The following is a 25,273-nucleotide window of genomic DNA, read 5'->3' as shown; positions in this document are numbered from 1 at the left end:
GCATGATGATACACAATAAAGGCTGACTGTTAAGCAGAATGTATGCTTCCCAAATGGATGGATTCCTACTTTTAAGCACCAGACCATGGCCAAAGGGCCAGGTAGAATTGAACTGAGCTGGACTGGGTTATTTCTTGGAGCCCAAAGTACTCATCTCTGTCTCCCTGATGGTTATCTCAGTCACCTAGCACAGCACTTCTAAAGAAAGAATGTGTATATAAAACATAATGTTAACAGTAGTTAATTTGGCTGGTTTGTCAGTGGCTGTTCTTCAAAAGTGGAGAAGGCAATGGCAACCCACTCCGGTACTGTTGCCTTGGAAATCCCATGGACGGAGGAGCCTGGTAGGCTGCAGTCCATGGGGTCGATAAGAGTTGGACACAACTGAGCGACTTCACTTTCCCTTTTCACTTTCATGTATTGGAGAAGGAAATGGCAACCCACTCCAGTGTTCTTGCCTGGAGAATCCCAGGGACAGAGGAGCCAGGTGGGCTCCCGTCTATTGGGTCGCACAGAGTCGGACACGACTGAAGCAACTTAGCAGCAGCAGCAGCAGCAGCAGCAGTTCTTCAAAAGAGGGGAAAAAACCAGCAAGGAAAAAAGGAGCATCACTAGATGTTTCCATTCTGTCTATTCACTCCTTTATTTATGCAACCAGTATTTATCAAGCTATAAACACTGAGCTTCCCTGGTGGCTCAGTCAGTAAAGAATCCTCCTGCAATGCAGGAGAATTGGGTTTGATCCCTGGGTCAGGAAGATCCCCTGGAGGAGGTATGGCACCCACTCCAGTATTCTTGCCTGGAGAATCCCAAGGACAGGGGAGCCTGGTGGGCTACAGTCCATGGGGTTGCAAAGAATTCAACACTACTGAGCGACTAAGCACAGCACACAGTGCTATAAACACTGTATTGGGCTCTGAGAATCCATGGATGACATATCCTGGGACCTAGCCTCTAGGAGCACGTGAGATCTTGGGAGCTTTACATGTCACGTGCTTCTAATACTCTGGCATCCCAGTGTGCAAGCTTTAACTTAAACAGTGTAATAGGCCAAAAAAATCCTACCGCCCTACATCGACTATTATTAACATTCTGTCTTCACAAAGAAAATGAGGACAGAAAACAAGTGGAAAGGAAAAATTATATATAAAGTTTTTTACTGAAGTATCTGACTTACACTCTTGTATTAGTTTCTGATGTGTCACAAAGCGATTTAGTTGTTTGGCTATATATTAATATATACATATTCTTTTTCAGATTCTTTTCCACTGTAAGTTATAAGATATTAAATATATTTCCCTGTGCTATACAGGAGAACCTTGTTGTTTTATCTATTAATATTTTTTGTATAGGGCTTTGTATCTGCTAATCCCAAATCTGTAACTAATTCCTCCCCCATTTTACTCTTTGGTAACCACAAGCCTTTTCTCTGTGTCTGTGAGTCTATTTCTGTTTTGTAAATATGTTCATTTGTATCCTATTTTAGACTCTACATATAAGTGATATACATTTTTATGACTTACTTCACTTGGTATGATGATCTCTGGATCCATCCATGCTACTGCAAATGGCATTTATTTCACTCATTTTTATAACTAAGTAGATGTGATTTATATATATTGAGCTTCGCAGGTGGCGCTAGTGGTAAAGAACCCCCCTGCCAATGTAAGAGACATAGATCCAGGTTCGACCCCTGTGTCAGGAAGATCCCCTGGAGGAGGGCATGGCAACTCACTCCAGTATTCTCGTCTGGAGAATCCCCACGGACTGAGGAGTCTGGCGGGCTACCGTCCATGGGGTCACAAAGAGTCGGACACGACTGAAGCGACTTAGCATGCATGTACACACGTATGTACATATATTTATATCTTTATCCATGGACATTTAGGTTGCTTCCATGCGTGCATGCTTAGTAGCTAAGTCATATCTGACTCTTTGCGACCCCATGGATGGTAGCCTCCCAAATTTCTCTGTCCAAGGGATTTTCCAGGCAAGAATACTGGAGTAGGTGGCCTTTCCCTCCTCCAGGGGACCTTCCCAAATCAGAGATCAAATCAATGCCTCCTGTGTCTCCTGCATTGGCAGGCAAATTCTTTACCTCTGAGCCTCCTGGGAAGCCCCAGGTTGCTTCCATGTCTTGACTGTTGTAAATAGTGCTGTAGTGAGCACTGGGGTGCTTATATTTTGGTTGTTTTTTTAACAATTTGTTTAAAAAGGAAAGGTTTAGAAATTGAATATTTTAATACAGTTTAAAACGCTGATCAGCTTAGTCCATGGGCTGTTACTCAGGTATTGAAAGTAAATCTTTCCAAATATCAGGATAAAATAAAATGTTGCATATTTGCATTAGGACTCCTTTTATTATGAAATGAATTTCTATGCAACTTCTTTTTTCATAATTATTTCATTTAATTTTATTTATTTTTTAATTGACAAAGAACTGCTTTACAATTTTGTTTTGGTTACTGCCATACAACATGAATCATTCATAATTATATATATATATATATATATCCCTTCCATCCTGCACCTCCCTCCCCTCCCCCCATCTTACCCCTCTAGGTCGTCACAGAGTGCAAGGCTGGGTCCCCTGTGTTATTTAGCAACTTCCCACCAGCCATCTATTTTACACATAGGAGTGTATATATGTCAATGCAACTTTCTCAATTTGCCCACCCTCACCTTCCCCCTTTGTGTCCACAAGTCCCTTCTCTACTAGGTTCGTCAGTTCCATTTCTCTAGATTCCATATATACATACATATATGCTGCTGCTAAGTCGATTCAGTCGTGTCCGACTCTGTGCGACCCCAGAGACGGCAGCCCACCAGGCTTCCCCGTCCCTGGGATTCTCCAGGCAAGAACACTGGAGTGGGTTGCCATTTCCTTCTCCAATGCATGAAAGTGAAAAGAGAAAGTGAAGTCGCTCAGTCGTGTCCGACTCTTAGCCACCCCATGGACTGCAGCCCACCAGGCTCCTCTGTCCATGGATTTTCCAGGCAAGAGTATTGGAGTAGGGTGCCATTGCCTTCTCCAACATATATATATATATATATATATATTAATATATTAATATACAATACTTGTTTTTCTCTTTCTGATTTACTTTACTCTGTATAAGAGGCTATAGGTTCATCCACCCCACTACAACTGACTCAAATACATTTCTTTTATGGCTGAGTAATATCCCCTTGTATATATGTACCACAGCTTCTTTATCCATTCATCCATCATTGGGTATCTGGGTTGCTTCTATGTCCTGGCTATTATAAATATTACTACAATGAACATGGGGATTCATGTATACTTTAAAAGTGTGGTTTTCTTATGGTTATATGCCCAGTAGTGGAATTGTTGGGTCTGATGGTAGATTTATCTATTTATTTATTTTTGATGGTAGATTTATTCCTCGGGTTTTAAGGAATCTCCATACTGTTCTCCATAGTGGCTATATCAGTTGACATTCCCACCAACAGTGCAAGAGGGTTCCCTTTTCTCCACATCCTCTCCAGCATTTATTTTTGTATATTTTTTGATGATGGCCATTCTGACTAGTGTGAGGTGATGCCTCACTGTAGTTTTGATTTCAGTTTCTCTAAGAATGGCAACGTTGAGCATCTTTTCATGTGTGCATTGGCCATCTGTATGTCTTCTTTGGAGAAATGTCTAAGTCTTCTGCCCATTTTTTACTTGAGTTGTTTGTTTTTCTGATGTTGAGCTATATGAGCTGCTTATAGATTTTGGGGATTAACATTTTTACCCTTTTGAATTAGAGTTTTCTCCAGACACATGCCCAAGGTTGAGATTGCTGGATCACATGGTAACTCTTCAGTTTTTTGTTGATCCTCCAGCTGTTCTCCGTAGTGGCTGTACCAACTTACATTCCCACCAACGTGTAAGAAGTTTATCTTTCTACACTTCCTCTCCAGCATTTATTGGTTGTAGATTTTTTGATCATGGCCATTCTGTCTGGTGTGAGATAATATCTCATTGTAGTTTTGATTTGCATTTCTCTAATAATTAGTGGTGTTGAGCCTTTTTTCACATGCAGTTGACCCCCTGTATGTCTTATTTGGAGAAATGTCTGTAAAGATTTTAAATAAGGGAGCAATACTGCCCACTTGCACCCAAAACAGACCTGAGTTGTGTGGTGATGCTTCTTCTATATTTAGTCTCAGTTGTAGTGTGAGCATCTTGTCAAACATATGCCTTTAGGGAATTTTCAGGGACAATGATAATTCTATGTGGCTTTCCACGTATTTCTTGATTTCAGATCCTAAGCCCTATACAAGTGGCATTCCTCTGTTGGAACTGAGAGGCAGCTGAGTCCAGTGGTTAAGGGCTCAGACTGTGGAGTCAGACAGACCTGAGCTGAGCCACTCCTCTGACCCTTACTAGCTGTGTAACCTCAGACAAATACTGAACCCCCTAAGCCTCAGTTTCCTGACCTATAAAATGTGGAAACAACGGCACCTTTCTCCTACTTTGTGGTATGAGTTAAAGCAGATAATGTGTAGAGAATGTCTGGCCCCATGGTAAGCTCCTAATAAATGATAGCACTTAGGACAGCTGGAATTATTATTAGGATCATCTCTGCTGTTGGGACAGAATTACTCTCCAAAGGCTAGTTTGTTTCCCAGATCATTTGCCCACGATGATCATTTGACCATCATCAGTGGTCCTTGCACAAGCTCCATATTAGTACACCTCCCAATCTTGTTGGTTTAGTAGGCAAAGTCTAGCAAAAACATACAGTCTCATGGGGAAACATAATGAAAAGAGGGTCCTTGGTGATGAAAAGGATGGGTATGAAGAACTTCACTGTTTTACAAATGTGATTCAGCTGACGTCCAAAAAGGGGAACTTGTGAGCTCCAAGACTGCACCGCAGGAGGACAGAGGCAGGGCTAGAAATTTCTGGCTTCCAGTCGCCTTCTGGCTTCCTTCCCAGCTCCTATATACAGACCATGTCTAATTAGAAGGCCACTGCAAAACTATAGCATCAGACTATTAAGATCCCTGGTGACCCTGTTGCAAACATGAATGTTCCTTGTTCTGTCCCTTAGAGATTTGTGTATCTCCACTCTCCCCAGTCTGTTTCCTGAAATGCTAATGATCAGATCTCAAATATCAAAAATGTGCCTTTTCACCAGTCTTCCAACATTTTTCATGACCATTCTTTTTTTTTCCCCCCTGCAGAAATTTACTAGATGACCAGACAGATGAAATAAACATGCACACACACACAAAATAGCTCTTCTAAAGTAGTCAAAAGTATGGGATTTCCCTGGTGGTCCAGTGGTTAAGACTTCACTTTAGAGTGGAGGGGCTTCGGGGTGCTCAGATCCCACATGCCTTGCAGCCAAAAAAAAAAACACAAAATATAAAACAGAAGCAATAATGTAACAAATTCAATCAAGACTTTCAAGATGGTCCACATCAAAAAATCTTTTAAAAGAAATGTAGTCAAATTAAAGGGAAGCCCCTTTTAGCCAGTGATGAGGAAAGCTTCCTTCTAGAAAGTACTTCCTCTGTCCCCCACTACCACCAAGTTGTCAATAAAACATTGGTTCTAGGCTTCTCAATGTGGGCAAGTCTTTTGCCTTTTCAGCTGAAATTTTAAAATAATCCTGAGTCATTTGAGGCCAAATCTAGTGACTGTACCGAAAGGTTAAACGGAAGCAGTGAATTCTCCTTGAGGTTTTGCTGGAAGAAGGGGACCGGACCTGAGGTTTTCTGCGAGAGCTTTAGAAATGAGCCCCTTGCATGCTACTGCCAAAGAGGAAACGCCAAAGTTTTGAGCAATAGGAAAAGCTTTAAAATTCGTCTTTAACTTGGAGGGGAGTAACAAAAACAATGTCCATGTTTGCTCAACACTTCATTTTTAACACTTAAAAAAGTTTTACTGGAAACAATAAAATACAGAAACACCAATTTCTCATTTTAAGGTAAAACTGACAACATCTTCTAGAACTTTCCTAGTATTCTACCATTCTTATCACTATTAAAAAACAAAACCAAGTTCTAGATCCAAAATAACTAATGAATCTGCTGGTAAATATTCTTCTCATGGTTCTAGCTATCACCCCACTTAATTTTTTTCATTTTGCATTTGTACCTTTCCAAGAATGAGTAGCAATTTTTATTTGAATAATATTTGTGAGAACTGGAATTACTTTCTTCATATTAATTTTTTTTTTAAAAATGCACACACACCCTGATCAAATAATTAACACATGACAGAAATCTGCTGATCATTTTCTATAAATTTATAATCCTCAGAGCCCCCCTGGTAAGCAGGTATTATTATTATTTTATAGGTGTGTGCGTGCATGTTAAGTCGCTTCGGTCATGTCGGACTCTACGACTGTGTGGACTATAGCCTGCCAAGCTCCTCTGTCCGTGGAATTCTCCAGGCAATAGCACTGGAGTGGGTTGCCATGCCTTCTTCCAGGAAATCTTCCCAACCTAGGGATCAGACCCTTATCTCTTATGTCTCCTGTATTGGCAGGCAAATTATTTACCACTAGAGCCACCTAGGAAGCTCATTTTATGGGTGAGGACACTGAAATTGAGAGAGATTTAATAACTTGTTCAATGTCATCAAGCAGATTCCACATAAATTTTTATTAAATGAGCAACTCCTCGTTGCCAGTAGTACTGAATTATATTCGTTGCCATTTAATAAGTATTACTTATATATGTATAACTGATTCACTTTGCTGTATATCTCAAGCTAACAAAACATTGTAAATCAACTACACTCCAGTAAGAAACTTTTTTAAAAAATAGATGAAAAAAAAAATTTTGGTCCAGGAAAGAATTTGCTTTTGTGAAAAGAATTTGATTTTGTATTTACATCCTCTAACCAGAAATCCAGAGTACAATTTACTTTTGGCCTGCAGGCCATAGTGAAATTTGCTGTTATTTGCTTTATGCTCACTAATGTCAATCAGATGAAAAGCCCATTATGGCCCCCAGTGTAGGGAAAGGGTCTATGTTGATCCTGCTATTGGTCATTCCATGTTTGAGTGCTTAATTAAGGCAGCTGATTCCTCTTCAGTTGGCTAAGTAAAAATGATATTATTTAAATTCCGTTAAGTGGAAAATTGTGTTGTGTTTATTGATTTACTTGCAAAATTCTCAGGGTTTATTTCCTTTTCAGAAGCCCCTTTCATATCACAAGCATCACAGTGAGGAAATACAGATTCATCAAAAATTATGAGATGTCAACATAGATACAACTTCTCATTTGCTTATTGTTGATCTTAATTAAATACAGCATATGTTCATAGGTTTAAATTCCATATATACTTTAATCTATTCCATTTCCAGTTTGCAATTCCAGTTTTTATTCTGAGAACTTCTTATCTTGTATTCATTACATTGGGAGGCAGCCCAGTCTCACATGATTGCTATGGCACTTTCCTGGCCACCAAGGAACTCTCCTGTATGAGAATGAATGGGAACCCACTCATTCATTAACTCGGGAGCTCACCTGAGCTGTCTTCTTCCCCAGGTGTTACATTAGTCTCTGGGGACACTGAGTGGTGTGAGGTACAGTTCTTAGTACGGAACCCAAGGTCTTCCAAAGAAAACAGGTCAACCCTACTCAATCTGTTAGTATCCTTATGTAGCCCACAGTTTAAAGAATAACATTTACACTGAGAAAACCCAAGTCATACCTGGTAGATTCCAAATGCTGATGACACTGAGTCAGCACCATACTTTCCCTCTCTGATGGCATTGCCCCAAATACCAGAAAAGTTCTAATCCCAAGCTGCCTCCCTGGAATACTTGGAGGAGAAAATACACAACGGGTATGAAATTCTTTCAAACCTGTGAAGTGCTGTTTCGTGAGGAAGAATCATTTTGGCAGCAATACTTGTGAGGCACCTTAGGGTTCATGCAGGGTGGTAAGGCCCTTTGTCTCATAGGGTGGGCTGGGTTGGAAAATGCCATCCCCATTTTACAAGTGCAGAAAAGGAGGGGTGACCAAGGGACTTTCCCATGATGCCCAGCTTATAGATGGCTATAATTCATAATAAGAATTCTGGCTGGTACCATCTCCCTGATTGAATCAGATGGGGTTTTTTAAAAGCCTGCAGCTCAACGTCTGGTGCATGGCAGGTGTGCGATGAATGTTTCTTGAAACTGATTTCCACTTGCAATTTTGAATACCATTCTGCAATCCCCAACCCTTTTTTCAAGTGATGGGTGTCTTTCTGGGGAAACCACAGAATCAAGGGATAGAGGAGAAAGAGTATTTGGCCTTTTCCTGATAGACCACTGGTTGCCCACTCTTTGCACTAGTATGTCATGGTCTGCAGTGAAGTGTGTGTAAGTGATTTTTACTAATGATAGCTCATAGCACCATCGGATTGATATTTGCCAAAGATTTGCTTTTCAAAGTAGCTTCAAGTTTCCTCCTATAACAAATGTCACTTTCACTAGTGTTCACATGTACTTTTTGGTAGGAGGCAAAAGGTGAAGGCACAGCCAGGCAACAATGGGCTGAGTCTCTTCATTTGCTCACTTAGCCTCATCTTTGGGTCCTGGATTTGGCTCAGATGGTAAAGAATCTACTTGCAATGCTGGAGACCCAGGCTCCATCCCTGGGTTGGGAAGATCCCCTGGAGAAAGGAATGGCAACCCACGACAGCCTTCTTGCCTGGAGAATTCCATGGTCAGAGGAGCCTGGTGCACTACAGTCCACGGGGTTGCATAGAGTCGAATATGACTGAGCGACTAATTCTCTACACTAGGAGGAGGATACCAGTCCAAAAAGGCAGTGGTGTTCTACGTTGACAGGCTCTGGCACAACACAGCCTGGGCCAGGCTAGTCCCTGCTCATTCCCCTGTCAGCATCCTGAGTCAGGGGATGAAGGAAGAGACCTAGATAATGCAGGGTAGGAGCTGGGAAGACTTGTCTGTAGTGAATAGTCCTGAGGGAGAGAGAGTGAATGAGCCAAAGGCTGTCAGATAGGTGAGCTGTTCCTTGGCAGATGGGTGGGTGAGCGCCAGCCCCCAGTAGCAACATCCCAATTTCCAGTAGGCTGCCCGGGCCTGGCTGGGAACCCAGGAAGCAGCCTCCAGCCCTTCCCTGGGAAAGAGATGGGTAATAACTGGGAAGGATGTCAGGGAGGCAGGGTCCCAGTCAAATGTGTAGCGTGTGGGCTCTCACGGACCTAGGACGCGGGACGATAAACTGAGGCAGAGCAGTAAGAGGGGGCTGGACAGTGGAGAAAGGCTGAGAGAATGAGGCAAATAGGCCTGGGTTTACCCTGGAAAGCTGTTGCCAGAGCCTCTGGAAGCAAAACTTCACTCTAGACTCTTCGACAGGTGGGAAATGGCTCCTTGCACCCCACTGGCCGCAAGGGGCTGAGAACAGGTTGCGGACCCGCTCTTGGATCTTTGAACCTTCCCTGCTCCGAACTGTCTTCCTGTGTGCCTGGCGCACTGCCGCCTTTCTGGCCTCACCCCGCTCCCCTCTCCTCTACTAGATCCCCTATTTCTAGTTTCACATCTTTTCATTTTTCCTGGTTCCTTCCTTGTTTGGAGGAAAGACATCCTCCAGTAACTTTCTGAGACAAGGTACATGGCAGGGGGAAAAGCTCTGAAGCCTGGAGTATCTAACAGTGTCTTTATCCCACCCTCCCAGTAGAGTTCTGTGTTGGAAGTAACTCCTTCAGAATTTGGAAGGCATTGCTCCTCTCTCTTCCAGTTTCCAGGGCTGCCATTGAGCAACACAAAGACCTTCACGTCCCTCATCTCAGTCTCCCTGGCTCTCACTCTCGCTGCAAGCTGTAAGATGTCTTTGTCCCCAGTCTTGTGCAATTCCACAGTGATTTGCCTCAAGGAAATGTACTTTCACACACTGTTCTAGGCTCTCAGTGGGCCCTTAAATCTCGAAACTCATGTCCTTCAATCTTGGGCAATATTCTTGAATTATTTTATTGATGATATCCATAATCATTTTCTCTTTTCTCTTTCTGGAATTCCTATTATTTAGATATGGAACCTCCTAAGTCTGTCTTCTAATCTTCTTATCTTTTCTCCTATACTTTTCATTTCCTTGAGACTTTTTGTTTTTGCTGTACTTTACAGGAGAGCTCCTCAACTTTATCTTTTTCCTAATGAGTACAATTTCCTTAAAAGTTTTTGTCCTCATGCTTTGTACTCACTACATGGACTCCATCTCCTCCAAACCTTTTTTCTCTGTTTGTTTTGATCTCCATCTTTTATGCTAGAGGCTCTTCTTAGCTGTCTAACGGTTTTTAAGAACTGGAGATAAAAGGCTGGCTGGACATGCAGGTGGGATTTGCCACCTGCAAACCAGAGTGAAAGCCACCCTGGGAGAGCCAGTTGAGCCATGTGTTGGGAACCCCTGTTACCAATTCTTCTAGTTCTTTCGTCTGGGAACTAGTGAGACTCTCCAAAGAAGATCCTTCCAGTGCCTTGGGTGGTTGGCACAGTAATAGGCCCCCAAAGATGTCCAACTGCTAAGCCTGCAATTATGTTACCTTCCATGTCGAAGGGGACTTTGCAGGTATCATTAAATTCAAAATCTTGAGATGGAGAGATTAACCTGGGTTATTCAGTGGACCCACTCTCATATTAACGGTCCTTAGAAGATGGAAGCAAAAGGCTCAGAATCAAAGGAGATATGACTGTGGAAGAAGGGACCGATTTACGGAGCTCTGAGCCAAGGAATGTGGGCAGCTTCTGGAAGCTGGAAAAAGCAAGGAAATAGAATCTCCCCTTGGGCATCCAGAAGGAACACAGGGCTATCTCCACCTTGATCATAGTTTAGTCTGAAAGCAATTGCACACTTCTGACCTCCAGAACTGTAAAATAATAAATCTGTGTTGCTTGGTAATTATTTATATAGCAGCTTGGCATTAGGAGCTAGCAGTGAGTATGATGTTGACTTTCATTGTACAGATATGCCCTCCATGTCTTTCTGTTCAGTGTGGGGCTATGCCTCAACCTACCTGGTGTCCTTCATCAGAGAAACTCTGTTGAACATGACTTCTCTCCAGATACCTGCATATGCGCCAGGTGAGGGAGGAGCAGTCTCCCAGAAATGTGAAGCAAGGGATGGGGGAGGGGGTTCAGGAGTCTCACTGCTCCCCTCCGCTTGGGTCCAGAAGTCCCTGGGCTATTTGCAGGTTCTGCTGGGAGTCATGCTGACGGGCAAGTCTCCCCACCGCTGACTCGGGGTCAGGCTTCCTGCAGCCTCTTTTCCCCCTGCTTTCCAGTGGCTCACATGCAGCTTTTACCTTCTCTTCCATTCTTTCTGTCGTCATCAGATTATGACTTTTACAAAAACTCCTATAGAGGGACTTCCCTGGTGGCCCAGTGGTTAAGAATCTGCCTTGCAGTGCAGGGGACGCGGGTTCAATCCCTGGCAGGGAAACTAAGATGCCACAGGCTGCAGGGCAACTAATTCCACATGCTGCAACTACTGAGCCCATGCACCACCAAAAAATAAAATAAAAACTTCTGTGAAGCTTAGTCCAAGGGAGTAAAACCAGATACATGGCTCTGTCCGATGGCTTTCTCAGGAAGTGGCACCTTCATATTTCCTTCACTGATGAGATCTCAGCCTTCTGAGAACCCTTTGGGGAAGCCAGAGCTCACACCTCACACCCTCTCTCTCCCAGGGACACTGGGTCTCTAGCGTCTTGGAATGTCTCTTTTGACCATTAATCAGGGTCTTCCCCTCTCTCTAATCTGTATCTCTGTGGCTCCTGCAGACCCACAAGTAAGCCCCAGAATGTTGCAGTAATCGTGAAAATGCTGAAGTACTTCCCTACTCATTATGAATAGTAAACTTTTCCTAATCACCCCAAACACAGATGCTCCCTGGATACACTAGTTTGCAAGGGCTGCCATAACAAATGACAAATGTCACAGGCTGAAATGGCAGAAGAGCATTTCCTCCCAGTTCTGGAGAAGTCCAAGATCAAGCTGTCAGCAGAGTTGGATTCCTCTGAGGTGCTCCTCCTTGGCTGGCAGGTGGCCACCCTCTTGCTGTCTCTCACATGGTCATCCTTCTGGGTGCACCCCTGGTGTCTCCCTGGATGTCCTGATCCCCTCTTCTTGTAAGGACACCAGTCAGGTTGGATCAGGACCCGTTTTCACTTAATTACCTCTATGAAGGCCCTGTCTCCAAGTGTTGCAAGAAGGGGGACCCCTTCCAGGACCAGAGAATGGGCTCTTGTCTAACACTCTGAAATGAGCTGTCCAAGGAGACACATGCTGACAAAAACCAAGAAGACTTCATTGCAGAGGGGCGCCCAGGCAGAGAGCAGCAGGGTTAAGGGAAACCAGGAGAGCTTCACTGCCACGTGGCTCACAGTCTCAGGGGTTGTGATGATGCGGTTAGTTTCCAGCTTGTCTCTGGCCAATCATCTTGCTTGGTCCATAGTCTAATTCAGGGTCCTTCCTGGTGGTGTACACATGTCTCAGCCAGGAAGGATTCCAGCAAGAAGGACTCTGGGAGGTTGGTCATCTCCTCCCTCTTTTGGGCCCCTCTGAATTCTCCTGGTTAGCTTTTAGTGGCAGCGGTTAGTTTATGTCCCTTATTGGGATGTCCTGTCGCGAGACAGCTCAGGCAAGCAGGCCTGGCCAAGGAAGGCAGTTTGGGTCACCAATTCCCTAACACAAATACAGTCCCATTCTGAGGTCCTGGAGGTGAGGGCTTCTGCATATGAATTGTCGGGGGACACAGTTGAGTCCAGGACACTGGCCCTCCTTGATTGTGCCCCAGGATTCTGACTGCTGGGTGTCCCTGCCATACCTACGCTCACATATCCACAAGAGCAGCTCCGAACCCATCACTTTCTTCTTTTTCCCCTGCAAGCCTGGGCTGTGTGACCAGTCCTGCCAAGACAGCTGTGGACCCAGACCCCCTCCCTTGGAGCATGATGGGAAATTAGGAAACCCTTTGTGTTCAGCATCAAATTTTTATTTCCTTGCTGCTAAAAATATTTTTAAGATGAAAACAAGATACTGTGTACACATATTGTGTGTGGTTCTAAAATAAAGATTCTCGTTTATCCCCTTGAAGGTGTGGCCTGCTTCTGGCCACATTTCAAGCGTCAGTTTACAAGAAAGTGAAAAGTGTTAGTCACTTCAGTCGCGTCTGACTCTTTGAGACCCCATGGACTGGAGTCTGCCAGGCTCCTCGGTCCATGGAGCTATCCAGGCAAGAATATTGGAGTAGATTGCCATGCCCTCCTCCAGGGGATCTTCCCAACCCAGGGATTGAACCCAGGTCTCCTACACTGCAGGCAGATTCTTTACCATCTGAGCCACCAGGGAAGCCAGTTTACAAAGATAGTAAGAAATCTTCGGTCAATAGCTATTCATACCGCAGTTATATGGATCTTTTAAGTGTCCACAGAGGGTGAAAATCTTCATGGAAAAGCATGTTACTGCAGATAAAAGTCAAGGTTTTGGACTCAGAACTGCATTTGAATTCTGCTTCCATCACTGATTAATTGTGTGACTGCAAGCAAATGACTGAGCCTTTTCATTTCTTCATTTGTAATAACATGTAGTTTATGAGGCCATTTTCAGAACAAACCAGATAAGGTACAAACAGTACCTTACAGACAGTAAGGTCTATACAAGGTCTCAACTAGAGAGTGGGCTACTCCAGAAATGTAGCTCCTTCCCCAACTCCACACACCCCCACACCCCCAACTCCACCCCCCACCCCCTCTTACCCTGGACTGGACCCATAGTCTTAACACTGGTATACTCAGCACCCCTTCCATCATATCCTTCCCTGGTTGGCTCCCAGCCCCAAATCTCACTGGTTCTTTGTAAAATCCTCTGTCCCCTTTCACCCAATGAAGAGGGTTGTGCAAATCCCATTAATAGATTCCTTTGGCCATTTCACTGGACAGGTTTGGATTTGAAAGAGTATTTATTTGCGAGTTGCATTCAGTCTTTCTCAGAGGCCCTAGAAAGATCTAGGAACCTCTCAGGATTAACACTAGCTCCCAGCCCTTAGACCAGCTCCTGTGTGAGCTAAAGCACCTCTTCTGCCTCTCCCTGGCTCCCAGGGAAGGGAAATATCAACTTGCTGGCAAAAGTTTTAAAAAAATTTAGAGGAGGAAGAAAATGAATATTTACTGACCATATTTTTTAAAAATGTGAGGCCCCTGATATCAGACTTCCCCCAGGATGAGATTGTACATTCTTAGTCACTCAGTCATGTCCAGATCTTTGTGACCCCATGGACTGTAGCCCACCAGGCTCCTTGGTCCATGGAATTCTCCAGGCAAGAATACTGCAGTGGGTTGCCATTTCCTTCTCCAGGGTATCTTCCCGACCCAGGGATTGAACCTGCATCTCCTGTGTTGTAGGCAGATTCACTGAGCCATCAGAGAAGCCCTTCCCCAGGATTATCTCTCCCAAACCTTCCTACTCCCCACTCTTAGCATCCATCATATCTTCTTTGTGTTATGGTTCCTTGTAGCTTTATCGACTCTCATGGACTCTTGAGAGACAAGGGCTTTGCCTGGTTCTTTTTCATCTCACATCCCCCACACTGCCAAGCATCCGGTAAGCACTTAAGATGTATGCTCAATGAATGGAGAGTTAAACAGATGAATTCCTAAATAAATGAACATGTAAATTAATAGACAGCATGAAAGTAAAAGTGAAAGTTGCTCAGTCACGTCTGACTCTTTGTGACCCCATGGTCTATACAGTCCATGGAATTCTCTAGGCCAGAATACTGGAGTGGGTAGCCTTTCCTTTCTCCAGGGGATCTTCCCAACCCAGGGATCACCCACATTGCAGGCAGATTCTTTACCAGCTGAGCCACAAGGGAAGCCCAAGAATACTGGAGTGGGTAGCCTATCCCTTCTCCAGTGGATCTTCCCGACCCAGGAATCAAACCAGGGTCTCCTTCATTGCAGGTGGATTCTTTACCAGCTCAGCTAATAGACAGCATATCTCTGAATAAATGTTTGAAAGTGATTGAATGAATAAATGAATGAATATATGTAGGAACAAACACATGTAAGAAAAAGTAAATGTTGTACATGCACAAAAATGTACGCATGTACCTTGATGGAGTGCATCAATTAATCCATTAATGAATGGCTTAAGAGGTGAGGAAGTATATCAATGAATTGTGAATGAATAATTCAACAACACATACGTGAATGAATATTAGACAAGTGAACATATGAGTAAATGAGTACATGAATACATAAAGGAACTTATGCATAGAGGAGTGAATGAATACATGAATGAATTGTTGAATGCATGCATCCAGGAATGAATGAATGAGAGAAGGAACCAACAAATGGGTGAATGAATGCCTTCCCTGTTTCCCTCAGGACCTCCCCATCCCCTTGAGTGTGCTGGTGATCAGAAAACCTAAGATTCAGAGGGTCAGTTGAGATTTCAGGAGGCAATGTTCAAGGCTAAAGGTCTGAGGGTGGACTAAAGGCTAGGGCCCAACTGTGCATAGAATATCCCTTTGCCGGGAGTCCCTGGGAACAGCTGCCACATCGCCTCAGACCTGGACACAGAGGCGGCCACTGGCTCCAGCCAGTGGAACAGTAGGTGGCTGCTCCAGGAGGCATCAAGGCACAGGCAGTCCCCCTCTGGCCAGAGTTCCCTTTGCCCTACTCCCCACACTGCCTCCCTCCCAGCACCCCACTCCACCTCCAGACAAGAGCACAAGCCGGCAAGGCAACCAGAGAAAAGGAAATTAGTTCTCAGCATCCAAGGACAGCCTCCTTTAATGAAGAGGCTGCTGCAATAGCTTTGTAACAAGCGGCAACTCCTGTGTTGCGTTACAACAGGTTGAGCCATTCCACGCTCCCCAGTGCCAGGGCTCAGGGAAAGAGGGAGGGAAAACCACCCCTGAACACCAAGCACTTCTCCACACAGGCAGCCCCAGGGTCCGGACTCCACCAGGATTTGAAAGAACTGCCGCATTTCTCATCCAAGAGCTCAGCATCCTAACTCCCCTGCCTGCCCATCACTGAGCGATGCTTTTCTTTGCTTCTTTTTTTTTTTTTTTTTCTACTTCAGAATCCGAGCTTCAGCCAGCTCTGAGTGACTGACACTTTCTCCTCTCTTGGCCCTGGGAGTGGATTCATTCAGGATCGTGGTAAACCGGTATTTCAGGTCCCCTTGGCAACCTCCTGGCACTCTATCTCCTGAGGATTGTGCTTCTAAAGGACCTCGTGGAGACAAGACTTCTGGGTGAGAATCAACACCTTCTTCTTTGTTTCTTTGCTGCCACATTCAGGCTGGGTTGCTGTTTCGAAGAGAGGTGAGGTTGGTTGGGAGGAAAGGCTGTCCTGGAAGTTAGGAATGGGTAGGTAAAAGGTGATGGGGGAAGGGGCCGACTGAAAGATTCCTGGGAACACCACCTCCCACTTCAAGTCTCACTGTGTCCCTGCTTTTCTTATGATGCAACCATAGAGTAACACCTCCCACTGAAGGCCAGGGGACCCATCCAGCCTCAGACGCTTGTCAGTTATTGAATTAGTCATCTTAGATGTACACAGATACCTGGAAGAAATGTCCTGGATCACAGCCTCACCAGCCACACCTGAGAGGGTGGGCGGAGGGGCCTGGGCGTCCAATGCATCTCTAGAGTTGAGGGGGCAATGCTATGGTGTTTTGCGTGACATCCTTCAGCTCCAACTCTGGTTTCCTTTATCTGTGAAAGACTGCTTGAAAATTATGTATTTTCCCACAAAGGGCTTTGAACAGAGTCAAAGAGATCTGTAGAACTTTACCCACCACTACCTATCCCCCCACCCGCCACACACACACATACACACACTTTGGTTTGGGAGGAGGGATGGCAGAAGGTGAAAGTGGCTACAGAAAGACTCTGGCCTTGGTGCCAAACTCCAAACAACAGTCACTGATGAAGACAGTGATGTGCAAATTACTGATTTTTATTGGACCCTTTGGGGAATACAGTTGTTTGTCAGGAAATGAAAGAGAATGTTTGTGCTTATAAAATTATATGGAAAATCAATGCAGTGTTAAGTATATTTTTTCAGTTACTGGAGTCAAGGAATGTTCTCCAGACAATTCTAGCAAGCTCAAAGGGAGGCAGAGAAATCCATAAGTACAGGCAAGGGGGTTGGGCAGAAAGGTCAAGTTGCTGTTGACTGCTACTCTCCTTCACCTGGACAAATGCCCAAGGGGCATGAGATGATGCAGGTCGTGGGTGGCTGCACTTCAGGTATTCCCAGCGATGCTGAGAACCTCACGCTGCAGAACAGTCTTCAGTCTAGACCTGTCTCTGGTTTCCTGTTTGTGGGCTCCAACCTAGCGGATCTGAGCCTTGAGTCCCTCTCACAGATGGGCTGGCCCCCCGGGGGAGTTGAGAGGCCATAGAGCATGTTGCAGGGGAGGAGACAGGAATACCACCTTGTCTGAGTGGCTCAAGAGTTTTCAGTCATAGTATAAGCAGGGCCTTGGCACTCTTAAGTGGGTTCTGTGGGCCTTGAACAAGGGGCCGAGGTGGGGCATAGGAACAGCCGGGGCACCTGTCTGTTTGCCAAGCATTTGTCATTGCACTATTGCTGAAGGTCTTTAACATGAAGAAGTGAATAAGAATCACAAGTCAAGCAAATTAGGTAGAACTTTTAGAAGATCATAGCTTGATAGCCAAGAAGCTACCAGCAAAACTCCTACTTGTGACTGTAAATTCTTTACCAGATGAGAATGAACTGATGTTTAAGAGGCTGAATTGGGGACCAGACAGCCTGCTCTGCGACACAGTCCTCTGCTGTGTGACCCAGGGCAAATGACTGCTCTCTCTGGGTTCCCGCTCCTTTGTCTGAATTCTTTGTGATAAGGAGCCCCCGAAGATGTCTTCCTGCACTAAATCCTGTGATGCTATGATGAGAAGGTCTTACTGATTGGTAGAAACAATGCTGTTGTGATGAAGAGGGGGTCTGGACGGAGAGGGGCACAAATTGTTGTTCTGTCACTTAATAGCCATGTGTCTTCGGCAGGTCAGTGAACTTTCCTATGCTTCCATTTCTTCAATTGAAAAATGATTTTGCTAGCTAGCTCCACCTGCGTGCCATCCATAGTGGAGTTGCCTTGAGGATGAAACATAGTAATGCACACCAGGGTGCTTGTCCCATCAGATACATGTCGGCTATAAAAATGAATAAAGGAAACTACACATTTTAGCAAAGTATCCTACTGCTGAAGCACTTACAGGGATGGTTGCAAAAAGCAACTAATAAATCCTACCTAATTATATCAGAGACCAAAATGATCCCTTTGGAAGTTCATGATGAGTACAATTGAACAACTGCATTACGACATGGACTGCCAAAACAGATAAACCAAAAGCATTGTATCCAAATTCTGTCTTTTCCACAATGCATTGATTTTACCATCTGTGAAATGGGTGTAACAAACCAAGGGCTCTTAGAGAATTAAATGTTGTAATACCTTCACAGGAGCGTCACACAGTGCTTGAGGCACTTGATAAATGGTACCAGTTATTATGTTAGTATTTATTATTCAAAGTTGATAATTAAAAAAATAAAGACCAAAGAACAAAAATACCCTATATCTTTTTTTTTTTTTAAACATAATGTTTCTGATTACTGGGCCCTGTTTTCTCTGCATGAAAGCTTTTCAGTGACTCTCTCATTTACTTCTTCATTCATTGTTTTGTAAAGTGATGGGTGGAGATAACTGAAAATATCATCTGGATTTTATTCAAGTATTAGACATTTCTCAAGGCTTTAGCTGTGTTGCAAACATCAGGCCCCAATGCTTATTTCAGGAATAGAATCCCCTTGCCAGAGAGTGGTGAAATTTAAGGGTGAACTGTCTTTGGCTGACATGACTCTGCAGGCTATGATTGTGTGTATGGCAATTACAGACCCAAGAACGTCTGACAAAGCATTTGATGATTCAAACAAGCACCGCAAATCCCTTGAAAATAAAGACCATGTTTGGTCCATTCTTATTTTTATTGGCATAGAAATGGATATAATATAACACCTTCAGAGCCTCAAACTACTATTTAAACTCCAGGCCTCATTTCAGGCCTGAGGATATGAGTTCATGAATATTCTGAAACGGAAGCTCTCATTTTCAAAAGGAGACTAAAACAAGTTTCAAAGTCATAAAATATACGGATCAAAGTTGGAAAATGAAAATACCATTCTTACATGTTTTCAGATTTACCTGCAATAGTCTTTGCTTGTCTGTTTTGTCCTGTCAACCTCTCATATGGCCTCTTCTTCCATCACGGGCATGGATATAGTATCTAGCTCTTTCTCTCATGTACATGCTCAATGCATTACAATCCCCTTAAATTCTGATGATCTTTCCTCCCATGCAAAAGAGAAAGGGGCAAATGGCTAGCTCGCAAGTTATTTTTCTAAAAACATAATATACTGTGGTCTCAATTATGAGGTAGGCAAAAAAAGAGTAAAAAGAAACCAATAAAAAATTTTAAATACCATTCTTAAGGGCAGAAAGATAACAGAATTTGAGTGGTAGGCATCTGTGCATGGCAGAAATATAATTTTCTTGCTTTGCCCCACTTTTCTGTATTTTCGAATTTTCCATGCTGTGCGTGTATTACTTTTAAGTAAAAAATTTTAATATTTTTAAAGGAATTTTATATTAAATAATGGTGCTTTTTCAGTATAACATGTTTCAAGTTAAATAGTTGCTAATAATATTTCACCTTTGTGCTAGCAAATGTCTCACTGGCATTTATACCTGACTTTTAAGCACGTACCAGAATGTCGTCTGCATGTTACCACTTCCAGGGTGTGATGACAATATGCAGGCATGCTCTGACTGGCTCGTCGTGCCTTCAGCTCTGGGTTAAGGCTTAACTGTAGGAGGTGCATCCCCTTGCCTACTGCCCCAGAGTCTGACTCAGAAGCTGCCCTGTGTAGGGCTCTGTGGGTAGAGCTCCTGGGGACTGGTGTCTGTGTTTAGACTTCCCTGCTGGGACTTCCAACATAGGCTGCCTACAAGTATTTTTTTTTTCTGATTTTTAATAACACTGTTTTATTTTTTCTGATTATAAAAGGAATACATGGTCCTTACAGAAAATGTTAGTTAAACATAAAGAAGAAAATAAGATACCCACAATATTATATTTCCTCTCCCTAGAAATGATGTCTGTCGCACACTTAAGGATTCCCTTCCTCTGTGTGTGTGTATGTGTCTGGGGAACATTTTAAGCAGTGGGACTGCATTGTGTACATGTGTGTGTGTGTGCACATGTATGATACGTGTGTCATAAGAGCTGTTTGTTTATAACAATTTTTGTGCCACATTGTAACACAGGTATCATAACTTTTTCAACCAGTCCTCTTTCCTGGGCATTCAGATCTCCCGCTTTTTTAATTTCGATTAGTGTAAGTTATGCTGTGCCAAACAGTCATAATTCCTATTTCCATCTTTTGCAGTATTTCCTTAATATAGATTGCTTGAATCGAAATTAATGGGTCAAAGAACATTGGCATTTAAAAAATTGTTTATAGTCAAAGAAATGCAAAAACAGTAATGAGAGGCAAGTGTGCTTGGATCCAATTGGAAAAACTAAAACTGTTTCTCACAAGCTTACAAACATTGGGAATTATTTTTCTTCTTCACCTTTGACATATTGATACACAAAAACCAGTCCTTTAATATCATTTTAATTTGCATTTCTTTGATTATTAGTGAGACAAAACTCTTTTTCATGTTGATTAGCCGTTTGTTTTTTACTCTTCTATGTATTATCCTTTCGTGCCCCTTGTCCATTTTTCTACTGATTTTTTTTCCTCATCAATTCATAAAAGACCCATCTCCATTAAGGATATTAAACCTTTGCCACTTCTATTAAAAATATCTCCTCAATGTTATTTGCCTTTTATTTTTTAATGAATTCTTCTGACGTGCAGTCATTTAAGTCTTATGTAGTCCATCTACTGATGTCTTTCATTGCAGTTTCTTCCCTTTATTATCCTTAGAAGTGCTTTCTCTTTCAGAGATCAGATACTCACTTTCAGCATTTTCGAATTGGTTTGTTTTTAATATAAAAATCAAGCGTGAGTTGCGGCAAAAGACGAGTTGAGTTCTGTGAATTTTATCAGGTAGCTAGGGCCTCGAGATGCTCTTTCTATCTTTTGCATCATGAGAACAAACTGAGCATTTGCTTTTGAAATGTGCAAATGTTTCTGGGGATACAGACCAAGGATGGAACAGCGAGAAGGGATCTGCAGAAAAACCAGAGAATGAGAATTCTCAGTAGGTATGGGTGTTCCTCCTGTTGTGTACCAAATGTGGTTTTAAATGATAGTTGCTGAGAAGTTGTTTAACAGCAGGACCTCCATAAGTGCTGGTCCTAAGAAGTGAGTCAGAGAGAATCTTGCTGTGCGTCTAAAGAAGTATATGCTTGTTGGTCAAGGCCCTGCCACTGGAGGAACACACTTGCAGTCTCAGGTGGCAGGTATGAAGCTAAATGATTCTGAATTAGATCTTTGCTCTGGGTCACATCGGACCAGCTCAATTGTCCCCTCTTGTTTCGAGGGTATGGTTGTTAGCTGGGAGCTCTAGAGCCAGGGTTTTCTGCATAGTGGAGGAAGTCCAGGGCCCCAGCAGGGATTGGGTGCTGGTGGCAGAAAGAGCGTGGGTTTCAGGTTCTGCAGACCATCAGACTCTGCTCCGCCAGTTCCCAGCAGTGTGACTTAGAGCTTTACCTTGTCTATAAAATGGGGATAATAAGAGTTTACTAATGATATTAGTAATCCGTATAATGAGCTTGCAAGGTTATTATGAATAGTACAGAACTTCATACATGCTAAACACTCATCCTTTGGAAGCTTTGAAAATGAGTTGACTTGCAGTGTTTGTCTTTTGGGGCCCACGTTATAAAGCAGAGGGTCACCAACAGGCTACCCGTCTACCCAACAGGCTTCTCATGGGCCACCAAGCTACAGGGACCTAATCTCCGCCATCTAAAAATTAGGACACACGGCCGAGAAAGGATTTGTATGAACTTATATGTGTGAAAAACTTCACAATGTTAAAAAGGTAGAGTCCCATACATTGACTAAATTGCCTTTAATAGAAAAAAGTAAAATTGTACCAGGTGGAGGAGAACCACAAATTTAGTTACTTTTAAGGGACTGTGAAAATGACGAAGCAGAAGAAAAAGAGTCAAATCCTCTGGTTTAGAATATTCCACAATTCTTCCAAGTCATGCAGACGCCACCTCTGGTTTCTTTATTCATAGGTTTCTAAATAGCGAAGTGGGTCGGGAAGGACCTGTGCAGTGGAGAGGTCTCTCTTCAGCTGATGCGTTAGACTAGAGCCATAGAAAATTTCAACCCAAATAAATGGGGGAAAAAAGCATTATTTGAAGGGGAAAAAAATGGATATTCCTTAGAACATTGAAAATATGTGTCATACTGTCATGTCCTTTGCAGCTTTAGAAGCCTTTTGTTGGTTCGAGACTAGAATAATGTATTATGTAGAGATTTATTAATAAAATAATTATGTTGGGCATTCTGAGTTTAAAGGGACCATCCATTCAGGTAGTACTTACACATTTAGTAATTTAACTCAGAAAAAAATTACAGTGTGGTCACCCACGGAGCTGCTGAATTTGAAGAGAGCTCTGAGCTCCCTGTTTGTATCCTGTTTAGAAGCAGCCAGTAGAAACCTGAGCCCATCAGAAAACAACGGTATTAGCACAAGAACGAAACACCTGGATTTCCTGGATTTTGTGTCCTTACACATCGTAAGCAGATTCCGAAAGTATTTATTTTCACAAATGGTGAACTGTGGGTAAAGAACTCTTTTCTGGAGACAGCTTTTACCACTTGGAACCTGGTCCAATCAGCCTCACTCCAAAAAAAAGTGCCTTTCTTCTGACACATAGTTGCAAATCACACTTCTGCCAGCCCACCACACCCTTATCAGAAAATCTAGCATATAGAAATGCTTCTATGCTAGAAGCTGGTGTCTCCGTTTTTGCTGAGGGGGGAATGAAGAATGAACGAAGAGAAATATAGCGGAGTAGCCAGCTTGCATACAGGAGGAAAGAGCTTGCTGTAGCACACCCAGGTTGAGTAATAGCAGCCCTCTGAGTTAGCCATAAATAACTTTGCAAGCCTGCGGGGCCTTGGTTCCCTGATTATTGAGAATTTGCCACAAAATGGCCTGTTAGCAGGAATTTAATTTACATAGGTTATGGAAATAAGCTAAAATAGGGAAAGCATGGCTTCAGAATTCTGAATTTAGAAATACTTAAACTGTGAGTCAACCAATGGCAGACACAGCTTGGCATCAGAAGTCTTGAAATCTAATCTCAGCTCTGCTGCGAAATAGATAGTTGGATGACCTTCGCCTATGGTACCACTCTGAGTCAATTTCATCAATGAAATATGAAAATAATAATTATAAAAATACTGACATTACAGCATTGTTGTATGACCACTGACATCGAGTAGACAAAGGTGGCTTATGCACTGCCCACATGAAACAGACGCTGGTGTTGGTGGTGTTGGTATAGAAATGGGGGCCACACGTACAGTGCTAAGACTCCTGGCTGTAGACCCAGGCTACCTGACTGTTGCTCTTGACTCCACCCCCTGCTTTAGCTCCAGTTTCCTGGCTCTTGGCTTCAGTGTTTCCATTTGTACTATGGAGTCATCAACACTGCAAATTTCACCTCACTGAGATAATGTGTACGGAAGGTCACGCGTATATACGAATGACTCCAAAGGGACAGAGTCTGCATTTTCTCTTCATGGCATCCTCAGAGATTAGCACAGTGGCTGGAACAATGTAAATGCAAATAACTATTTGTGGAATGAAAAGAAAATATGATTCTCATGCTTCATATTGTCTCAGAGCTCAGAGCAGGGTCAGGAGATACATATTTTTTTCCAACTATAAATGCCTTTCCAGTTCCAGGGTTAGGCAAATCACAGCTTGTTGTGTTTTATCTCTAAAGGGACATGTAACTTTTGCTGCCATTTCTGTTCCACTCTGATTTGGAAATGTCATCAGAAAGGGGAGAAAGCACTGTTCCATGCCAGCCTCAGGATTTGCCCAGAGACATAGGGCTACTTGGTAGCAGAGATAGAATTGGAACTCAGGTCAGGCTAACCCAGAGCTCTCCACTTTTCTGTCTGTGTGGGTATACTTAACAACTTGAAGAGCAGCTGTTATCCAGAGGAAGCCCACTTGGAGAAACTTCTGCCTTCATTTATGAGGTTTGTGCCCACTGGAGGTGGGAAAGGACATGGCTTTAGGATTTCAACACTTCACAGCTTATACCAGATGCATAGGAATTATAACATGCCGTCCTGCATGGTTGTAGGTAAAAATCTCTCTGTGGCCCACCTTGGGAAATTACTTCAGGGGAAAGTCACATATTGTCTTAAGCATCTGAATCATTCCTCTACAATAATTTCCTCATCAAAAAATTTTATTTGGAGCAGAAAATTACCAGGAAAGAGTCACAGAGCTGTAGATGTTAGAACAGATTACATAAAAAATTTCCCCTTCAACTCATGCACCTGCATCCTCCTGTTTTTCTAAGATCTGTAAGTGTTGGAATAACCTATCAGACTGATCTACACTCAGCGTGATACTTGTAAAGATGTCTGAAAAGGAAATCATGAAATCACCAAACCTTCTAGAGCAGGGGATCCCAATCCCCACGCCACGGACCGGCCAGTTTGGAACCTGGTCTCACAGCAGAAGGTGGACAATGGGGTATTCACAGCCACTCCCCATCACTGGCATTACTGCTGAGCTCTGCATCCTGTCAGACCAGTGGCAGTATTAGACTTTCATAGGAGCATGAACCCTACTGTGAACTGTGCATGCAAGTGATCTATGTTTTGAACTTTTTATGAGAATCTAATGCCTCATGATCTGAGGTGGAGCTGAGGCAGTGATGCTAGCACTGAGGAGTGGATGAAAATGTGGATTATCATTAACACGAGCGGAGAAAGCAATGGCATCCCACTCCAGTACTCTTGCCTGGAAAATCCCATGGATGGAGGAGCCTGGTAGGCTGCAGTCCAGGGGGTCGCTAAGAGTCTGACATGACTGAATGACTTCACTTTCACTTTTCACTTTCATGCATTGGAGAAGGAAATGGCAACCCACTCCAATGTTCTTGCCTGGAGAATCCCAGGGATGGGGGAGCCTGGTGGGCTGCCATCTATGGGGTAGCACAGAGTTGGACATGACTGAAGCGACTTGGCAGTAGCAGCATCAG

General features: G+C 43.3%; 1 protein-coding gene across 1 annotated transcript in view; it reads left to right on the top strand.

Moving 5' to 3' along the window:
* The window catches only part of TENM4 (teneurin transmembrane protein 4), a 1,822,236-nt gene that overhangs the window by 916,160 nt on the left and 880,803 nt on the right, over positions 1–25,273 (top strand). The window contains exon 4 of the mRNA XM_027532088.1: positions 16,066–16,239. The gene's annotated coding sequence lies outside the window, so the exon portion shown is untranslated. The remainder of the gene's footprint in view (positions 1–16,065; positions 16,240–25,273) is intronic.

This window comes from Bos indicus x Bos taurus, chromosome 29, assembly GCF_003369695.1.
Source record: "Bos indicus x Bos taurus breed Angus x Brahman F1 hybrid chromosome 29, Bos_hybrid_MaternalHap_v2.0, whole genome shotgun sequence".
NCBI lineage: Eukaryota > Metazoa > Chordata > Mammalia > Artiodactyla > Bovidae > Bos > Bos indicus x Bos taurus.
Note: the sequence above shows the minus strand (reverse complement) of the source record. Positions and strands in the feature narration are given on the sequence as shown.